The sequence below is a fragment of the Lissotriton helveticus genome, chromosome 2_1 (genome assembly GCF_964261635.1).
Source record: "Lissotriton helveticus chromosome 2_1, aLisHel1.1, whole genome shotgun sequence".
Taxonomy (NCBI): domain Eukaryota; kingdom Metazoa; phylum Chordata; class Amphibia; order Caudata; family Salamandridae; genus Lissotriton; species Lissotriton helveticus.
The window spans coordinates 1,291,374,010-1,291,394,627 of NC_136059.1; positions in this window are offsets into that span (position 1 = coordinate 1,291,374,010).

Genomic DNA, 20,618 nt, shown 5'->3' on the forward strand with positions numbered 1-20,618 from the left:
CCCATTGGCAGCAGGATGGTGGTCCCTCCAGGGAAGAATTCTGTGCAGAACAGAAAGTGTGCCCTTCTCTTGTGGGTATGAGGCAGCAGGCCTCAGCCCAAACCTCAGGTGATCAGTCAGGGTCACATTTTGTTTACTGGGAGAACGACCTCCTGTATAGCGAGCCTAAGGCTGCTGAGCCTGGGTCAGCCCGTGTGCTGGTGGTACCCCAGCGCTTCAAAGCCTTCCTACTGGGTTTGGCTCATGACGTTCCTTTAGCTGGACATCTGGGGCAGGACAAGACCTATGACAGGCTTGTCACCCATTTTTATTGGCCTCAGATGAGAAGGGATACAGATATCCATTGCAAGACCTGTCAAACTTGCCAGGCAAGTGGGAAAAGCGGGCGGAAGCAGAAGGCTCCCCTCCAACCTTTTCCCGTGGTCAGTACCCCCTTTGACCGGGTGGGGATTGACATTGTTGGGCCCCTGGACCCCAAGACAGCCCTGGGCAACAGGTTCATCCTGGTCTTGGTGGACCATGCCACACGGTACCCGGAAGCCATCCCTCTCAGAACAGTGACGGCCCCTGTGGTGAGACGAGCACTGATGGGTGTTTTCTCCCGAATGGGGTTCCCCAGAGAGGTGGTGTCAGACCGGGGCACCAACTTCATTTCCAACTATATGAAGTCTTTGTGGAGGGAGTGTGGGGTAACTTACAAGTTCACCACTCCTTACCACCCTCAAGGTAATGGGTTGGTTGAAAGATTCAACCGTACCCTTAAAGGCATGATTATGGGTCTTGAAGAACCAATGAGGCGTAAATGGGACGTCCTCTTGCCATGCCTGCTGTTTGCTTACCGTGAGGTGCCACAAAAGTCTCTAGGGTTCAGCCCCTTTGAGCTCTTGTATGGTCACCCGGTAAGAGGACCTTTGAGTCTGGTCAAAGAAGGCTGGGAGCAATCTCCCAGGAAACCTCCCCAGGATGTATACAGTTACATGCTGGCCTTTAGGAACCAGACCAGGGGCTTCAGAGATCTTGCTCAGGCAAATCTGGAGGCCAGCCAGGAGGAGATGAAGCGGTGGTACGACCAGAAGGCCACTCTGGTAGAGCTTCAGCCTGGACAGAAAGTTTGGGTCATGTCCCCTGTGGAACCTTGTGCGCTAAAGGACAGGTGGACTGGACCATTTGAGGTTGTGGAGAAAAAGAGCGATGTCACCTACATGGTGGACTTGGAATCTCCCAGGAACCCCTTGCGGGTCCTGAATGTCAACCGTTTAAAGCCCCACTTAGAAAGGTCCGAAGTGGGCATGCTCCTAGCTACAGATGCTGGAATGGAGGAGGAGAGTGAGCCTCTTCCTGACCTCCTGTATGCAAAAGAGCAAGATGGGTCAGTGGATGGTGTTGTCCTCTCTGACACACTGACCCCTGAGCAGCAGCAGGATTGTCGCCAACTGTTGGGACAACTCCCTGATCTGTTCTCCTTGATTCCTGGTGTCACGCAGTGGTGTGTCCATGATGTGGACACCGGGGACAGCACTCCTGTGAAGCACAAGGCTTACAGAGTGACTGACAAGGTCAGAGCATACATCAAGGAGGAGGTCTCCAAAATGTTTGCCTTAGGGGTGGTTAAATCCTCTATCAGTCCCTGGGCCAGCCCAGTGGTCTTGGTCCCAAAGGCTGCAGCGCCTGGTGCTTCACCGGAACTTCGGTTCTGTGTGGATTACCGAGGACTCAATTCAGTCACCAAGACTGACGCGCACCCCATCCCCAGAGCTGATGAGCTCATAGTTCGGTTAGGGGCTGCCCGGTACCTTAGTACGTTTGATCTAACGTCTGGGTACTGGCAGATCGCCTTGACTGATGGGGCAAAAGAGAGGTCAGCATTCTCTACACCAGATGGGCACTACCAGTTCCGGGTTATGCCCTTTGGGATGAAGAATGCCCCTGCCACCTTCCAGAGGTTGGTCAACCAGGTCTTGGCTGGACTGGAGGATTTCAGTGCCGCCTACCTGGACGACATCGCAGTGTTCAGCGCCAGCTGGGAGGAACACTTGTGCCACCTCCAGGAAGTGTTGTTGGCCCTGCGCAGAGCAGGCCTCACAATCAAAGCCAGTAAGTGCCAGATTGGGCAGGGTTCAGTGGTGTACTTGGGGCACCAAGTAGGGAGCGGCAAGGTGGCCCCCCTGCAACCCAAGATTGATAGCATCCTGGCATGGGCACCGCCCAAAACCCAGACTCAGGTGAGAGCCTTCTTGGGTCTCACGGGTTATTACAGGAGGTTCATCAAGGATTATGGTAACATTGTGCACCCCTTGACTTCGCTGACTTCCAGGAAGCAGCCACGACTTGTGATCTGGACTGACGCCTGTCAGACGGCCTTTGACACCCTGAAAACTGCAATGTGCACAGCACCCATACTCCAGGCACCCGACTTTTCTAAAGAATTTGTTGTCCAGACGGACGCTTCAGAGCATGGCGTGGGGGCTGTTCTAGCTCAGGTGAATGAAGAGGGCCGAGACTTACCTGTAGCCTTCATCAGTAGGAGGTTACTTCCCAGGGAACAGAGGTGGAGTGTGATAGAGAGAGAAGCATTTGCTGTGGTCTGGGCGCTGAAGAAGCTAAGACCCTACCTGTTTGGGACTCACTTCCGGGTTCAGACAGACCACAGGCCCCTCAGATGGTTGATGCAGATGAGGGGTGAGAATCCAAAGCTGTTGAGGTGGTCCATTTCCCTAGAGGGGATGGACTTCACGGTGGAACACCGCCCTGGCACAGATCACGCCAATGCTGATGGTCTGTCCAGATTTTTCCGCCTTAGTGATGAGGACTCCCTAGGGTAAGGGTAGTTCTCCCAACATTTCAGCTGGAGGGGACACGTGTTAGACCTGGCATCATTGGCATGAGTCTCTCCTCCATTTTTTCTGTTTGCCTCCTCTGTTTACGATGTTTTTGCTGGTAAATGCTTTGGGCACTGTGCCACTGCTGATCAGTGCCACAGTGCAAGTGCTCCCTATGTGAAATTGCTGTATTGATTGAATTCCATGTTTGGCTTATTTGGTTTACTGTCAGTCCCTAGTAGAGTGCACCAGGAGTGCCAGGGCTTGTAAATACAAATGCTGCTAGTGGGCCTGCAGCACGTGTTGTGCCACCCACAAGAGCGGCCTAGTAAAAGTATGTCTGAAGGTCTACCATTTCTAGACCACGTGCAGTCTGGTACTGTCACGCAGACTGCGCAAGTACACCTACTTGCCAGTCCCTAAACCTTCCCTTAACTTCATGTTAGTCACCCCTATGGTAGGCCCACGGGCAGGGTGCATTGTAAGCATAAGGTAGGACAAGCCTGACAAGGTTGGCATGTCCTAATAGTGAATTACAGCCATATTCGTTTTTCACTAGTGTAAGGTAACCTGCTCTCCATCAGTTAGAATGGGCTGCCATGATTATTAATGCTATATTCCTAGCGGGCTCGGGGAGCATGGTGCAATGTCGAGTTTGGTATCCCTGAACTCAGGGTTTAATAACGCATCCGTTTGTGTGGATGGTTTTTGGACTCTGTGTTTGAAAATAGCACTTTTAGAAAGTAGCTATTTTCTTGTCTAACTGTCTACCGGTCTCTGCTGTGTGCGTGTGACAGGAGCTGGGTGGCTCCAGAGGTCTGAATGAGTCAGTGTGGGATGAGTGTGGCATTTGCATTGAGAGTATGGGAAGAGTGGCTCCTGATAGCCTGCCCTGCCTGATACAATGCTGGCTCCGCCCCCCTGCCGGGCGGCTGATGACTCTGTGCCTGCCTGGGACTTTCCTGGCCCACCTCCTGCCGGGCAACTGATGGCCCTGCCCCTGCCAGTGACAATGCTGGCTCCGCTCCTGCTGGGCGGCTGAAGACTCTGCCCTGCACAGTGAATAGGCCAGGTGCTTCGGCCTGGCAACACCCACAACAAACCCAAGATGGGGGGAAATTCCCCTGCATGGACAAAGGGATCAAAGCCAAAAAGGGGTATAAGAGAAGGACCCCTGAACCAAGAATTTAGATCACTTCTGACAAGGAAACCTGAACCAAGGACAAGAAGCCTGCTGATCTAAGGACTGCCTACCCCTTCTGCCAGAGTGCTGTTTGTTGGGGGAATCCTGCATTGCTTCTTTATTTTTGCCAAGGAACCAGGAGAGAGGAACTGTGTGTGTACTCTCAAGCTTTGCTTAAGAAAATCTCCAAGGGCTGGAAGAGTGCCAGCCTCCTATTGAAGTCACAGGGCTAAAGGACTTCATCTGCTTAAAGTGCTGTTTGCTGGAACTTGTGAATCCAGCACCTCTGAAAGAATCCAGCAATCTCGACGCCGACGGACGCCGCCGAATCCAGCTCGACATCGTGAGTAACGGCTCCAGTGTCCCGCTTCCTCGACGCCGGCCGCCGGGCCCGATCGACGCCAGCAACAACGCCAGTGAGTAGTCAGTTCGGCTCCAGCTCCAAGTGACCTCGTGTCTGCACCGCTGCTGATCGCATCGACTTCGAGCCCTCTCGACGCCGTGAGCGCTGCTCACTCTTGCAACATCGACATCGACGACGCCGTATCCTGCTTCACCTCGTGAGCGCTGCTCCCGCCTGACTTCGGTCGACGCCGCTGCAGATCGCCCCGACTCCGAGGCCCGATCGACGCCGAAGACGCGACGCCGGACATCTCGACGCCGCTGATCATCGAGTGCTTCACTTTTCCAAGGTACTGTGTTGTGGGGGTCTGTGCGACTCCGGGCTCGACGTAGCGCTCCTCGCGGTCGACGCCGAACCTTTGGGCTAACTTTGCCTCGACGTCGTGTGACTCCCGTGTGGGTTACATTGTTGCCAAGAACTGTGTTTTAGAGGAGAAGAGTTGCTTTTGATACTAAAGACTTTGTGCTAAGAAGAAACTACGCTTGAACTATTATTTTTCCTTCCAAGAGTATTTATTAAGATTGTGGTATATTTGTGTCGTTATTTGGTCTTGTGCTAAGCCTTATATAAAAATCCTTATTTTTATAATACTACTGTGTCGTGTCCTTTTGTAGTGTATTCACTTTATTACTGTATGTGGTCATAAATGCTTAACGCACTGCCTCTGAGATAAGCCTGTCTGCTTTGCCAAGCTACCAAGGGGGTGAGCAGGGGTTATCTAAGTGTGTGATCCCCTTGCCCTGACTAGAAAAGGTGTGTCCCTATTTGTCAGAAGTGTATACCTCTGCCAACTAGAGACAGCCGCTTCTAACAGAACTTACATTGGTTAAGCAATATTTCAAAGAGGAAGCTGTGATTGCTCGTTGTGGGCGCTGCTGCCGGAGGTTTTGAGGGGGAACCCTTCCAGGTGTGATGTTTTCTTGGGGACACCCTGGTTTCTTTGATGTTTTGCGGCTGGTCCAGCTGCGGAGATGTCCCGCCGCTGATGTTTGGCGGATCCTGGTGCTTGCTACTGCAGGCACATTTCGGGAGTGGAAGTGACCTCACTTCTGGATTGTATTTGGAGCAACACTGCGTTGCTCTCTTCTGCTTCCACCCAACCAGGTTGACATTGTTTAACATCGTGAGGCAGCTAATCCACTTGGGTGTATAAGGAACATGAGTCTTTAGCAGATGGACTGCATCTACCACAATGCGATGCCTGTTCACACCCATAAGGGCAGGACTTTTGATTATCCAAGAAACAATGAAAAGACTTGGACTGTACAATGAACATACAGACAATGCCATGAGCAAAAAAATAACAGCTGTGCTTCGCATGTACAAGTGTTAAAAATTGGCTAACAATGTAAAGTGCACATCCATGGGGGTAATAAATAAACATATATATCAACAAAGAGAGAGGAAGGGAAGGTCAGAGACACTCTCTTACACCCCAGTTAAGTATCAGACAACAAAAGAAGAGAGGTCCGGTCATATACAAAGCTACCAAATATATGAGCAAGGAGATAAGTGGTCAATATTAATCACAGGTACTCCATTTGAGTAGGAAAGCCCTCACACACCGACCTAGTCAGTGTCATGCTTCATCATCGGGCCCCACCGAAGAGACCGAGTGTCTCTTCGGTGTGCTGCGACGCCAGAAATACTGCGGAGCTGGTCGTGTGGGGAGGACGTGTTGTGGAGATTGCTAAATTAAAAGTGACTGAGGGTATCGAAAAACTTTTAATGAATGATCCCTAAGACACGAGTAAGTGGTATATGTGTCTGAATTTAAAGGCCAAGGTTTTTAGGATATTGAATAAATTCAGCTAAATACCACAAGTTTATTAAAATCAGTCAACATGTTTCTGCCTTATCTGTGGTATATATTCACCATGGCATTCTTCAGGACTATACCCCGGCGGTATGGACACTCTAATAGTCCACCCTAACCTGGGGACGTGTAAGTGAAAAAAGGAAAGGTGAAAAAAGTGCTTAAAAATTAGAAGGTTCGGTTCAGAGGATTCTTGCAGGTTGAGAAGCGGGTTGTGAGCGCAGAGGGCGATGTGCCAAGCGCGCTCCAATCCTCCTCCCGAGACCCATGGTGCTAGTAGCGCCCTGTTTTAAAGTGCTGATACACCCTTGAATTTTTGGGTTTTTTGGAATAAGCAATTGCTCTTCTAATTTTTAAGCACTTTTTTCACCTTTCCTTTTTTCACTTACACTTATTACAGATAAGGCAGAAACATGTTGACTGATTTTAATAAACTTGTGGTATTTAGCTGAATTTATTCAATATCCTAAAAACCTTGGCCTTTAAATTCAGACACATATACCACTTACTCGTGTCTTAGGGATCATTCATTAAAAGTTTTTCGATACCCTCAGTCACTTTTAATTTAGCAACTCCACAACACGTCCTCCCCACACGACCAGCTCCGCAGTATTTCTGGCGTCGCAGCACACCGAAGAGACACTCGGTCTCTTCGGTGGGGCCCGATGATGAAGCATGACACTGACTAGGTCGGTGTGTGAGGGCTTTCCTACTCAAATGGAGTACCTGTGATTAATATTGACCACTTATCTCCTTGCTCATATATTTGGTAGCTTTGTATATGACCGGACCTCTCTTCTTTTGTTGTCTGGTAATAAATAAACAACATATTGAGTATGCCCCAGAACTTAACATGATTTTGGCAAAAATGATCATTCCAAAATATAGATTTAAAGGCATACATGCATCTATGGTTGTGACTGTTGTTTCGCATTCATCCCCAGAAAGCTGCTGAAAATTCAGTATGCACTCTAGTGAGCCCTCCTTGAATAAAAGGAAGTCAGAGTTATGACCACAGAAAATGTATGCAAGATCTGTAACTTAGACGACAAGTGGATGAAGATTATTTTGGGTACACACATGTGATTTTTCCTTCTAATTTAGTTTCAAGGGGAATCTGGGTCCGCACACAAAATATTAAACAGTATTATTTATGAAAAACACAGAGGGGCAGGTTTAAAAGCCCCTTGCGCCACTTTTCCCATGTTAAAAAGATGCAAAAGTTGCTTGTAAATATGCCCCAGAATTAGCAATTTCAGTGCAATCAACGTAACTTAGATGCCAAATGGCGTAGACCTTCAAAGCATAAATGTAAGCTCCAAAAGACACCTGTGCATATGCTAAAACCCAAAGCGTCCATTGGTCAAAAAATACGTGTTCACAAAATCAAAACCAACTCATTTTCTATTTATTTATCCTGATCTAGTCTCCAATATGAATGCATCTTGATAATGTGAACAATCACACCAAATTAGAAAAGAGATTAACGTAGGCAGCAGCTCCTACTTGACAAAATATGTGCCAAGAAAACAACAACAATCTACGGAAAAATATCCCACACGCACATCAGACTTGAGCAACAGCATTACTCTTCATGATCAAAAAAGGCTATAGAGGGGGGCATGGCTAGCAGCCGATCATGGCGGCAGCTTAACAGCGGAGCTCCAGGAGCGAGGCGACATCCCTCGACAATCCGGCACAATAATTCGTCCATAGAAACGCTCCAACGGGACTAACCGGGTCCAGGACCGGGTGGGGCCCTGCAGGGAAAATTTCGAAGCCAGTGGGCACCGGGAAACAGAGAAACGTAGCCCGGCGAGACGAGGCCCGTGTGTGGCGGCAAGCAGCGGACTGTCCTGCAGCAGCGATCCGGGCGGAAGTGAGGAGGTGGCGGCCCCCCGGCACAGGAAGCAGCCGCGGACAATGAAACCTGGAGCGATACTGGTGACGGGGGGGGAGAGCGGTGGTGTCGGCCGCTGCTCGAGACACACCGGAGGGAGAAGACCTGCACAGCGGCCGGTAGAGAGGCGAGCGGCGACGATACCTCTCGCAAATTCCAGGCAAGTGGTGGAGGTGGAGCCCGGCCCGCATAACCACACGACAGGGCTCCGCCGGGAGATCTGTAATCGGAAGGTGAGCGCGGCAGCGCTGGGATCCCCGCTTGCACGTTACTTGGCGCCGGCGCCGGGGGGGCGGAGAGCCGCTACATCTGGACCGGCGAGGGGCCATTGTGAAGCAGGACCTATTACACGGGGTTCGTGACGCCCGCGCCACGCATGGCAGATGCTTGGGTCTGCTCCACCACTTTACCCCAGATGCAGGGAATTTGACCGAGGCCACCCCACTGCCACAGAGCGGAGACGGTGATACAGGGCGGAAAGGCTATGGACCCTGCACCGCCAGTACACTACCCGCGAGGAGACCGGAGATTCTTGATTGTGAGCTCCGCCTGGACAGCAGTGGCACCGCACGCCGCGGAGGGGCCCGGTAAAGAAGCGGGGATAGAGCCCAGTGCCTCAGAATAAGCGAAACCAAAACGCTGAAAGTGGTCCTGTTTCGCGACACCCTGGCACACCTGCGGTTTGGCCGACCCTCCCCTTTCCCTCCCTTAAGAGACTGTGACAGAAATAACAGGGAGGGAGCTGCTATCACATTGTCGGGCCTCCAGAAACGGAACACACGTTGAGGCCTCAAAGCCTATCCCATAAATCGACTTCACCCCGCATCTTGCACTGGCGAGTGGCGGCCATCGACCAACCCGGAGGCTACGGTCGGTGTGGAGGAAAAGCGGTCTACAGGAGGAACCTACCGGAGCGGCAACCACGCAGAGAAGGAGCGAGGCAGACACAGGAAAGGACATGACGGGCAGGGGCCCTAAACAGAACGCAACACAGACCAAACTGGACAAATTTGCCTACGACAGGAATAACCCGCCTCAGACAGAACCTCACACCTCCACGGGGAAAGCGCCAGAAGGGGATGGAGCAAAAAGGGCTACACTGGACGACGTTATGCGTGCCCTGTCGCAAGTGCAAACCACGGTGGGCGCTACGGCCACAGAGGTCACCCTGATTAGAGCAGATCTCCAGAAAATGAACGAGAGAGTAAAACAAGTGGAGGTGGTGACAAAATCTCTGGTGGATGACGTGTCGGAGCTGCAGGTGGCAATGGAGAAGATGGTGGCCGAAAAGAAAACCCTCAGAGAAAAGATGGACGATCAGGAAGGACGCTCGAGGAGGAACAACGTCAGAATAGTATGAGTTCCGGAATCAGAAGGTAAAGGGACCTCTACGTCGAGGAACTGGTTAAGACGCACCTAAATCCCAAGGGACTCTCCCACTTCTTCTCAGTAGAAAGAGCCCATAGAGTACCCGGAGGGCAACCAAAGCCGGGGGCCTCCCCGAGACCTATCCTGGCGAGACTTTTTAACTTTCACGACCGGGACGTCATTTTACAGGCAGCAAGGAAATCTCCAGCCATTCACATCCAGAACTCCACGATTGCCTTCTTACCGGACTATACTGCTGAGGTGGCGCGACGGAGGCGAACTTTTATGGATATCAAGAGGGTTCTAAGGGCGAAAGAATTGCCCTATTCTATGCTGTTCCCGGCGCGCCTTCGAGTAGTGGCGGAGGACAAGGTCTGGTTCTTTGAAACGCCAGAAATGGCCCAAGACTGGTTGGAGGGCTGGAGACCCACAGGACAGCCCCACCAAACGAATAGACACAACCGAAGCCAACGGGACAATAGCGGAGCGGGATCACAATCATCAGGAAGAGGGGGAGCGAATAGGTCACCAGCGCTGGACAGCCAGGGAGCGGAAGGAGGAGTTGAATCCTGATCGCGCGGAGTCCAACACACCATTGTACACTAAAAGACTCTGCAAAATGTACACGCCTGGACACTGGCCTGGGGAGCTCGAAGGAGGGCAGGGATGTCGCCTGCTCCAGATGATACTCCACCCCAGTGTGCAAGTACACTGTTAAAGGGATGGGTTAAGCACTCTGCTATGTTGGGGAGGCGGGCGGTTGAGTGCCCGTTAAGCAGGGAGGCAGGGAGGGGGGAGGTGGGAAGGTTTTGTTTAGAAGTTAATGAAGTTCCACGAGTAAGGTCTAACTACGTAACAGACTCCATGAATGGTCTAGGCCAAACAATTGGCGGGTACACCCCGGGAATGAGATCCGTTCTCTACTGTCATAAACATAGGACAGTCAATGCAGGACACACGAACACAGGCAACTGAGGAGAGGCTGCTGAAGACACGAGTGGTGCCTCTCCGACTTATGTCTTGGAATGTGAGAGGGCTGGGAGATAAGATAAAGAGGGGGCTGGTGTTGAACGCAGTGAGAAGACAGGGTCCAGATTTGGTGCTCCTCCAGGAGACACACCTCACTGGGGGTGCAATAAAGGCTCTTGATAGGAAAGGTTACAAAATGGTGATACATTCAGAGTTTACCACCGGCTCCAGGGGCACTGGCATATTGGTGAAGAAATCAACACAATTCCTCACATTGAGCACTAAGAAGGATGCACAAGGTTGCTTCGCGGCACTCCAGGGACAGTGGGATGGGAGGCTCCTAAATGTGGTATCGATATATGTTCCCCCAGCACTACATGCGGTCACACTTCCAGCGTTAGCAAATTCTTATTGGACCTACCCGAGGGAGACATAATAATCGGAGGGGATTTCAACGCAGCAATTGATTCCCTCATAGATAGACTCCCGGTAAAGCCTCAAACGGGGGGTCCCTCACAGATTCAGAGATTCTTGACCGCAATGGGACTGATTGACATATGGCGCTTCACGCACCCAACAGCGAGGCAATACACTTACCACTCCACGGTACACAATAGCCTGTCACGAATCGACTACTTCTTGGCGCTGGGTGATGGCATACAGCACGTAGATACGATTGATATACACCCTAGAGGGATATCAGACCACTCCCCGGTCACACTCACACTGTCCACGCAGGAGAAAACACGTAAGAGAATTTACCCAATACACGCAACATACCTCAAGGTACCCAAGATACGCAAGACACTTAAAACCACAACATCGCACTACTTTGCGGAAAACACTGAGTCAGTGCAATCGTCCGCTACCCTGTGGGAGGCATACAAAACGGTGTTGAGAGGGCAGGCTATAGCCTCCATAGCGGGCCACAAGAAGGAGCAACAGCGAGAGGTATCCGAGTTGGAACTGGCTCTCCATGCCGCAACTGTGGCACATGAGGCAAGCCCGACACCAGATACGTCCCAAGCCATGCTCCTAAAGCAACAGCTGCTTCGGGAATATGTAAAGCAACAGACGGTGTCCCAGATAACGGATACGACCCACAGAATCTACGACATTGGGGACAAGGCAGGGAAAATGCTGGCCTGGCTCGACAAGAGGGGAGGTAGCACCAGGGGAATACAGCGCATTTGTGATAAGCAGGGGGCGATGCACACAAACCCTGAGGAGATAGTAGAGACCCTAGCTGCCTATTTTGAGGGAGTGTACACGCCAGCCACTGTGGTGTCGGCGGAGTTGGCACGCGTAGCACTGAGACGCATCCCTCACCGGACGCTTATGCCGGAAGCAGCTGCGGAACTAGAGGCGGACATCACAGTGGAGGAAATTGAGAGGGCGATTTGTGATATTAAGCCAGGAAAGGTGTCAGGACCAAATGGTATCCCGATAGAATGGTATCAAGCCGCGGCGGAGGGGCTCAGTGGTCCCCTGTTGGCCATGTATACGGATAGTTTGGAACGGGCCGAGCTTCCGTTGGACCAACGGATGGCGACCATCGTTGCAATCCCCAAACCTGGGAAGGAGCCGGGGGAGTGTACGTCATATCGCCCAATTTCCCTTCTCATTGCCGAGGTTAAAATCTTGGCTAAACTCCTTGCCACCCGACTAATGGCCTATCTACCGCAAATTATACACCCCGATCAGTCAGGCTTTATGCCACACAGAAACACCGCCCTCAACCTGCGACGGGTGCACAGTGTGCTTCGCAAAGATGGCGTTCGATATGGTGGAGTGGCAGTGCCTCTTCAAGGTCCTGGTGCATGTGGGTCTTGGCCCTAAATTCGTGGCCTGGGTCCGACTACTATACACTGAACCAGTAGCACAGGTAGTGGCCAATGGCCATATTTCTCGAACATTCCGGCTAGGGCGAGGAACCCGTCAGGGCTGTCCTCTGTCGCCATTGCTTTTTGCGATAGCACTGGAGCCGTTGGCGACTCAGATACGCTCCACTCCGCTGCTGAGAGGGATCACCTGGTCGGAAGGGTGGGAAGACCGCCTGTCTCTGTATGCCGACGACATGCTGGTGTACCTGACGGACCCGGAACGGAGTATACCGGTGCTGTTGACATTGTGTGATGAGCAGGGGAAAATATCAGGGTACACTTTGAACTGGAGCAAGTCTGAAATGTATGTTCTGCAAGGCCCAGCCCCCACGCTGTGCGAAGACTGCCCTCTTAAAGTGGCGGGGTCCTCTTTTCGGTACCTAGGCATACATGTCACGAGAGATTCAGCTGAGTTCTTTCAAAAGAACCTAGCACCACCATTTGAACGCCTGAAACAGGACGTTAAATTCTGGGTAGCGCTGCCGCTGACAATGTTAGGCAGAGCGGCGCAATATAAGATGATGTCCCTGCCCCGATTTTTGTATATCCTAGAGAATACACCGTACCCGATTGACGCGAGATACTTTGGGAGGGTGTCAGCGTTGATGGCAGGCCTCATGTGGAACAACCGCCCGGCTCGGATAGCACAGGCCAAACTGCACAGGGGGTGGTACGATGGGGGAATAGCATTACCGAATCTGCAACTCTACTATTGGGCCGCCCAACTGAAACCCATTAATCAATGGATGCATGTGCCTCAGGAGGACCCTGCTTATAGGGCGGACAGGGAGCAATTAGGCACCAATACTATGCTGGCACCTCTCTATGACCAAAGGAAAGTACGCTCACTCACGGGACCCACGAAACTTACTGCATCACTATGGCATACAGCGCAAGCGAGGCTGGGATGGAAGGGGACACTTACAAAACTCACCCCGCTGTGGGACACAAGGGCTCTGGGTACCCTGAGGCGCAGTAAGGGTATCACATCTTGGGACAACATTGGACTGTCCACCGTGGGGGATCTGTGGGAAAAAGACACGGTGATCCCCTTTGATCAACTGAGGCAGCGGTACGAGCTGGGGCCCACAGAACTGTTTAGATATATACAGGTGCGGCACGCTCTGTTGTCAGCCATTCCAAACGGCACGAAAGTCCCAGAGGCATCCCCCCTAGAAGACCGCCTCCTCACGGATTATATGCAGGAAAGGGCGACGTCACTCAGTTATCGCAAACTGCTAAATAACCTGGCAGACCCCACGATAAAACTGAAAGCCAAATGGGTGGAGGATGTAGGGGAACTAGACGAGTCCGAATGGAACGCAGCACTAGCATCGCCCAAGGAGGTGGGCATATCCGCAAAGTTCCGACTCGTACAGCTCAAGATCTTACATAGGGAGTACTATACGAGGAAGATGCTACACACGATACAGAGGATACAGCATCCATATTGTCTTCGTGAGTGTGGGGAAGAGGGGACATTATTCCACACTATCTGGGAATGCCCTCGTATTCAGGAGTTCTGGAGGCAAGTCATGCGTACTATATCACAAGCACTAGAGAGGTCCCTGATGCCCGATCCACGGACATGCCTGCTCAACGTGTGGGGGCCCAATGACCTCTCCAGGTACGCACAACAATGGTCCACGATAGGTATGATGACCGCCAAACGAGACATAGCACAGAAGTGGGGAGCGGTAGATACCCCGACACTAACAATATGGTGCACAAACATGGACAGGGCCATGATAATAGAAAGGACAGTATACACTGTTAGAGCATGCCCGCGCAAGTGGAACAAGATTTGGACCCCATGGAACGTCTTCAGGGGGGATATATGTGAACCGCTGGAAGAAGAAGATGCATTGACATCAGACGAAGAGCGTGAGGATGATTAGAGAGGGAGATGGGGGGGGCGAAGTGGGGACACAAACACAGGCCTGGACATGTAAGGGGGAAGGGGAGGGAGATGGGTGGACTACTCTGTCACACTAGCTTGTAGTAAGATACCACCCTGGCATGGACGAGAACGGTAACAGCAAGGTTGAGGGTCCTAGACCTGCCTACACGACACAGACACATGACAACTAAGGCCGGATCAGGGTTGATACGCCCACTTTCTGTAGTATTGATGACCAGATGTGGTGACTTCATGTTTATTCTGTTTCTTGTTATAAAATACAAAATTAGACCTATACGAATTTGCACTCTGATTGCAAACCACTTGCATGCGAGAAGTTATAACGCCGCCGCACCTCCGGGTTAGCGGCTCATGGGCTGTATAATTGTAAGCATACAAAGTACGTACGGTATGGTGGCGGCCGGCCCCGGAGGTTGTAGGCCAGAAGCTGTGTAACGTCTGCAATTGTACAATAAAGGTCTTTTTTTTTTTTTTTAAAAAAGGCTATAGAACTCAGAATGCAGGCTGCCAGCGGAACTATCAAATATAAAAACGATATAAATACTACTCATTGGGGCATATTATCAAGCCCATTATCGCCGCTGTAGCAGCCGTTTTTGGCCGTTTTTGGCCGAAAAGCGGCGGTAATAATATTGCAGTATTATCAAGGACACGCTAACATGCTTTAGCGCGTGTTTCTTTGTGCTATCACTCGTTTTACTAACGCTTTGCTAATGAGATGCAAAGTAGGCCTTCCTCACATAACTTCATGGGAATACATCTCTAACGCAGCTTCATGATATTTACAATGATGCCCGAGACCCGCGTAGCGACAATTAAAATCGCGCTAAGCCCCCATTGACGCTGGACTCTAACTACTGCAAAATTCATGACTTAGCTATATTATCCTATGGGAGGTGGATTGTCAGGCTTAGTGCACCATGTCCTATTATCAAGGATTTACCCATCGCTGAGTTTTTATCGCTGGATTTCATGCGATATTCCCGCATTTCCCCGCTATCGCTGGATTTACTATCACCTTGGAGATAAGCGTTGATAATAACGCGCTATCTCGGCGATAAATACCAGAGATGGCCGGCGATAAGAAAATCCGTGCTAAATGCGCTTAGCAATAATCATCGCTGTTTGTTGATAATATGCCCCGTACAGTCAGCCCAGGTGTACATACACTTTCTGAATTAGTCTCCCAGGGTGACGGCTGTTCAGACTGATGATATATTCGGATTCCAATGTCCTCAGTGTGAGTTTCCTGTGTCCGTCTCTTCTATTCAGTTTCACTCTTTCAATTCCAAAAAATTAAATCTAATGAGTGCCCAAGGAGTGGTGTTGCTGCCAGTGTTGTGCAAATGGATAAGTGGGGTCCCTGTTTCTGACTGCCTGCAAGTGCTCAAGGACTTTCTTCATCATAGGGAAGATGGTACTCCCCACATATTGTAACCCACAAAGACACACTAAAACATGGACTACAAAGTTGCTGTTGGAATTGATAAATCTTTTTATTTTCATCTCCCTATCTGTGGGTAGTGTGAACATGTTTCTGTTTGTGCCATGTGTGCACGCTTTGCAGATACCGCATCTATAGAACCTTATTGCTCCTTGAGCCAGGACCCTCCTCCCCATTGCTGGCTGTTGAGGTAACTGTGCACCAGTATGTCCCTAAGGAATCTGTCACAAGTGGGTGGAAATGTATCAGATATCTTATAACCTAGTCAGATTCATTTAAATTCTAATGCCTACTCAATAGACTTCTTACATAATCAGATTCATTGTTAGATGTGATTATGAGTCTCAACACCCTGTCCACCTGTTCCTTGTGTCTGATTGTCAGTAGTCCTTCTCTGTTTTCTCCTGCCACTCTAGTGTATGCCGTCCTGATAACCTTGGCCGGAAACCCCCTAGATCTGAACTTACCAATCATCCTGCTTTGCTGTGCCTCAAAAGTTTCAGGGATTTTGTTATTTCTCTTTGCGCTGAGCATTTCCCCATATGGGAAACTCAACTTGAGGTTGGGTGGATGGTGACTAGGGGAATGCAAGATGATGTTTCCAGCAGTGTCCTTCTTAAAAAGGATTGTGTGGATTGGACCCCCCACCACCATGACCAGGGTGTCTCAGAATTCCATGATGGTATTGTGTGATTTGCAAGTAAACTTAAGGTTCAGCTCCTTGCTGTAAATCCAATTCAGAAAATTGGCCAAGCCTTCATGTGGCCCCTCCCATATTGTGAACAGGTCATCAATGCATCATTTCAAAAAGGTCAGGTGCTGTGTCCGTTCCGTGTTTGCTTATGTCCAGGTTCACTGTGCCTCCCACCACCAAATGAAAATACCTGCAGAACTTGGGGCAAAGCAACTTCCCATGGCAATCTCCATAAGTTGCTTATACCTCTGGTATTCACACAACAAAAGGAAAGGTGGAGGACTAGAACCAGAGTGTTGGGAGCAGGCACACAAGACTCTACTATTAACAATCTTAGCATTGGTGATATTCAAGTGCTTGCAACATTAAGGGAGTTTATGCAAGGGGCCAGAGATTGAAACATTGAAAGGGATATGCTTTGTAGTCTTCTTGGCCTTTTGACGGACAGCACCAGTTCCTTTCTGACACTGCTCCAGATTTACAAGAACGTGTAAATCTGAAGCAACGCCAAAAACTAATGCCACTGACCAGAAGGCTAGATTGGTGCAACGAGGACCAATACTTTTATTTCCCCTCGTTTTTGTTCTTTCTATATGTGCTGCATTCTGCAGCACACATAGAAAGAGCGAATCGCCTTTAAAGATTGTTTGTGTGCAGGAATGTGTACCTTCCTGCACATAAACAATCATCCATGCAGCGCAGACACCCTTGCACCATGGCACAAGGGTGTCTGTGTTGGCACTAGGCAGCTTTTTTAAGCGCAAAGGAAAACACAGGGGTGGGCCAAATTCTTGTATATATGGCACATCCCAGCATTTTTTTGTAAATAATGCGGTGCCTCTACATTGCTTGCAGCGCTGCGCCATTTCTTTGTGAATATGAAGCAGGGCATTGAGCCACCGGAACGTCAAAAAAAGTGTTGTGTTCCGGTGGTGCAAGACCCGTGTAAATATACCCAAATATTTATTACAATCATATTAAAGTAAACTATATTAAATATAATAATATTCTTCAAACGATATTGTATACCAAAACCATAGTCATACCTTCTACAATATGTTGGTAGTCACAACATTTCTAACATAACATTCATGTCACATGATATTGTTAATCATGCATTTTGGTTATTCTCCCATTCAGAGAGTACCTGTTCAATGCTAAGGAGCCTGGTAGTTTCCACCCTTCGATAGCAAGTGAATCGATCGAATCAAAAGATGGAAATTTGTTTCCAATTGTGATGCGAGCTAAGGTTTCAAGTGTCTTCATGGCTGATGGAAAACCTAGGTGTAGCTGTTGTGCGACCCGGTCAAAATTAATGCAAACGCATGCATTCCTCGTAGCAAGCTTTAGAATGAAAATCAATCATTCGTTTTTTGTTTTTTGCACAATATTCATAAAGCTTGTGATGTGAGTTCGAGCTTTTGTCTCAACCTATTGAAAGCTAGAAGTTTGTAATCGGAGTTATCCAATTATTCCACCTGCTAGGTATGTAAAAGGTGTTTGCAACATTACTGTAATCGATGTTATTTTGGCTTTCATTTAGAAATATTTTTTCTTGTCAGAATTAGGACTACCAAAAATCTTCACTTCTAATACATTTCGAAACAGAGAAGCACTTGGGTTTCTGGGCCAAAATTGTCACTTCTTTAATTTTTCCGTATCAATAGTGGCAATAAAAACGACACCGTATTAACACTATACAACAGCAACAACAATAAAACATATCGTGAAACTTCTGTTACGCTAAGTAATTTACTTTAAAAGTATAGTAGAGTGCGAAATATCAATTAGATTGTTCGCTATTTTTGATTCTTAAGAAACTATGGGGTATATTATCAAGGGGGTTTATCTCCCCTTTTTTGGCTTTAAAAGCCAAGAAAGCGGAGATAAAATTATCTCCCTATTACCAAGCTGTCGCTAACACCAGTTAGTGACAGCTAATAGGAGATAGCGACCATCTTGGGCCCCGCTTTGCATGTCAGTGATATTTATCACTAATGACATGCAAAGTGGGCGTGCCAAGATGTTAGCGACTGGAAACAGTCGCTAACATCGCTATCTCCTATTACCAACTTTTGGAGATATTCGCGCTAAGCGCGAATATCTCCAAAAGCTAACACCTGCCCTGAGCAGTTCTTCACCATGTTATCCAATGGGAGGTGGATAACATGGCTAAGAGCATTTGCTCGATAATGCATGAATATCGCTGACTTTTCAGCGATATTCATGCATTGCGGCCGTTTTTTATCGCATTTGCGATAAACCTTGCTAATAGCAAGGTTTATCTGCGATAAAAATCGCCGATGTGCGGCGATAATTTTTGTCTCTAAACAAGTTAGAGACAAAAATTATCGCTAGTTGTTGGTAATATGCCCCAAAAAGTGGAACAAACTGTTTCTGCCGCAAACGTAGTCCTATGTTTACATCAAAACAATTGCTAAATGTGTTTTCACTGTTTCATATATATCATGTAAAATAGTTTGAACTTCATTGTCTCCGTGTTTCTTTCTGGTGCAAAACATGTATTTTCAATTCTTTATTACAGTGTAGCAGGAACGTAGAAACACTGTAGTTTTCTTGAACGGGTACGTCTTATAACATATACACATGAAAGCGTGTTCATAAGACAGACCTGCTCTGTTACCCGCGTGAGGTATAGAAGCACTGTTTTATTGTGCAATATCGCATAAAGGATATAAACAATAAAGAGACACGTATATAAATCATGTAAGAATACAACCGACGAATCAATATGGGAAATACATCAATTGATAGGGGTATTTTGGGGTTTGGATTTAAAATGGTATGTTCTTAACTGCTCAAATATATTAAACATCTCAACACTGATATCAAACCGCATTATATTTTAGCCTCCAGTAAAAATCAGATTTAGTTAGCTTTCACAGCAAACATTTACAAATATGTAGTACCCCCTTAACAGATGTCCCTCAACATACAAAAGGTGTAGCTATATCTGTGTATGCAGCCAATCACATATTTCTTAAGAACCAATCTATATGAGGTTTCTTCAAACAACCTAGGCTGGCATTCAGTGGCAGTGAATAGGGTTCATTGAGGGCAAGAGAATGAGGAAATACTTGACAATCAGGATCAAGATAAACGTGGCAGGTCATGGAGCATTTATCCACCTCGCAGAGATTTTTGTTCAAGGGTGCACTTTAAGATCAGAACAAAATCAATATCTCTGTAGTCATCAGCTCTGGGCCTGAGAGATAATGCAGCTTTATTCCCAAGGCACCAAAGGATAGCGTTAGCGAATCGTTGAAATCCACTTGAACAAATGCAAAGAAAATATAGTATTTAGATATTAGACAGTAAACAGTTAAATGAACTGAATTATTGATTTCCATCATGGTTGTGCGCTCGCCTTCTTATCTTCGGCATTTATCAGTTCTTCATTGTCACTTACAAAGCTATACATACCATCTCCAGGCGTGGATACTCACGTACAAACGTAGCACGCATCTACTCATACACTTACCCGTGTTTCTCTCACTTATAAACTCGCAAACGCAGGTGCCTAACATCTCCACATCCACAAATATTCCAGCACATCAGATTACACGAAGCAAAGTGTACAGAATGAAACGCACAGCCGCGCACATGTACAGATCTTTACCCACACCGACCATTGCTTTCTTGAACTTCATTCCTAGAGCACTTTCGAAAAAAAGTTCAGCAAATCCCTAAAATATTACCAACAAATACTTGTACGAAAAACGTCCTAGGACTGCACATTCTTAAACGTCTGCCAACTCACAGATCACTGATGCCCAGCAACACTAAAAGCAAAGCTAATGAGACATAAAGCAGTATGCACACTGGAACTCAGGCAGATGGAGATCTCTGTGCATTCAGGGGAGCTGCAGCGATGTCAGCTCCAATGAAGGCGCTGACGCTCTGCCATGTAGACCCCATGTACAAAGAGCTGGCACAGTAAAGTGTTCTGCTCTTCAAAAACAATCTCCCAAAGCAAGAGTTTGCTTTTAGGATTAAATATTTTCATTGAAGTTTTGTCAAAAGTAGAATACACAAAAAAACTCAATGACACATTATATTCAGATTCGTGTTCCAAGCAATAGCTAAAACACCACTTATAACAAGTATAACTCAGTCTCCCAAAGATCCCATTTCCTTCCCACCTCATCAAATCCACCCTTGTCAGCAGCTTTTACAGAATCATATGTGGTTCTTCAT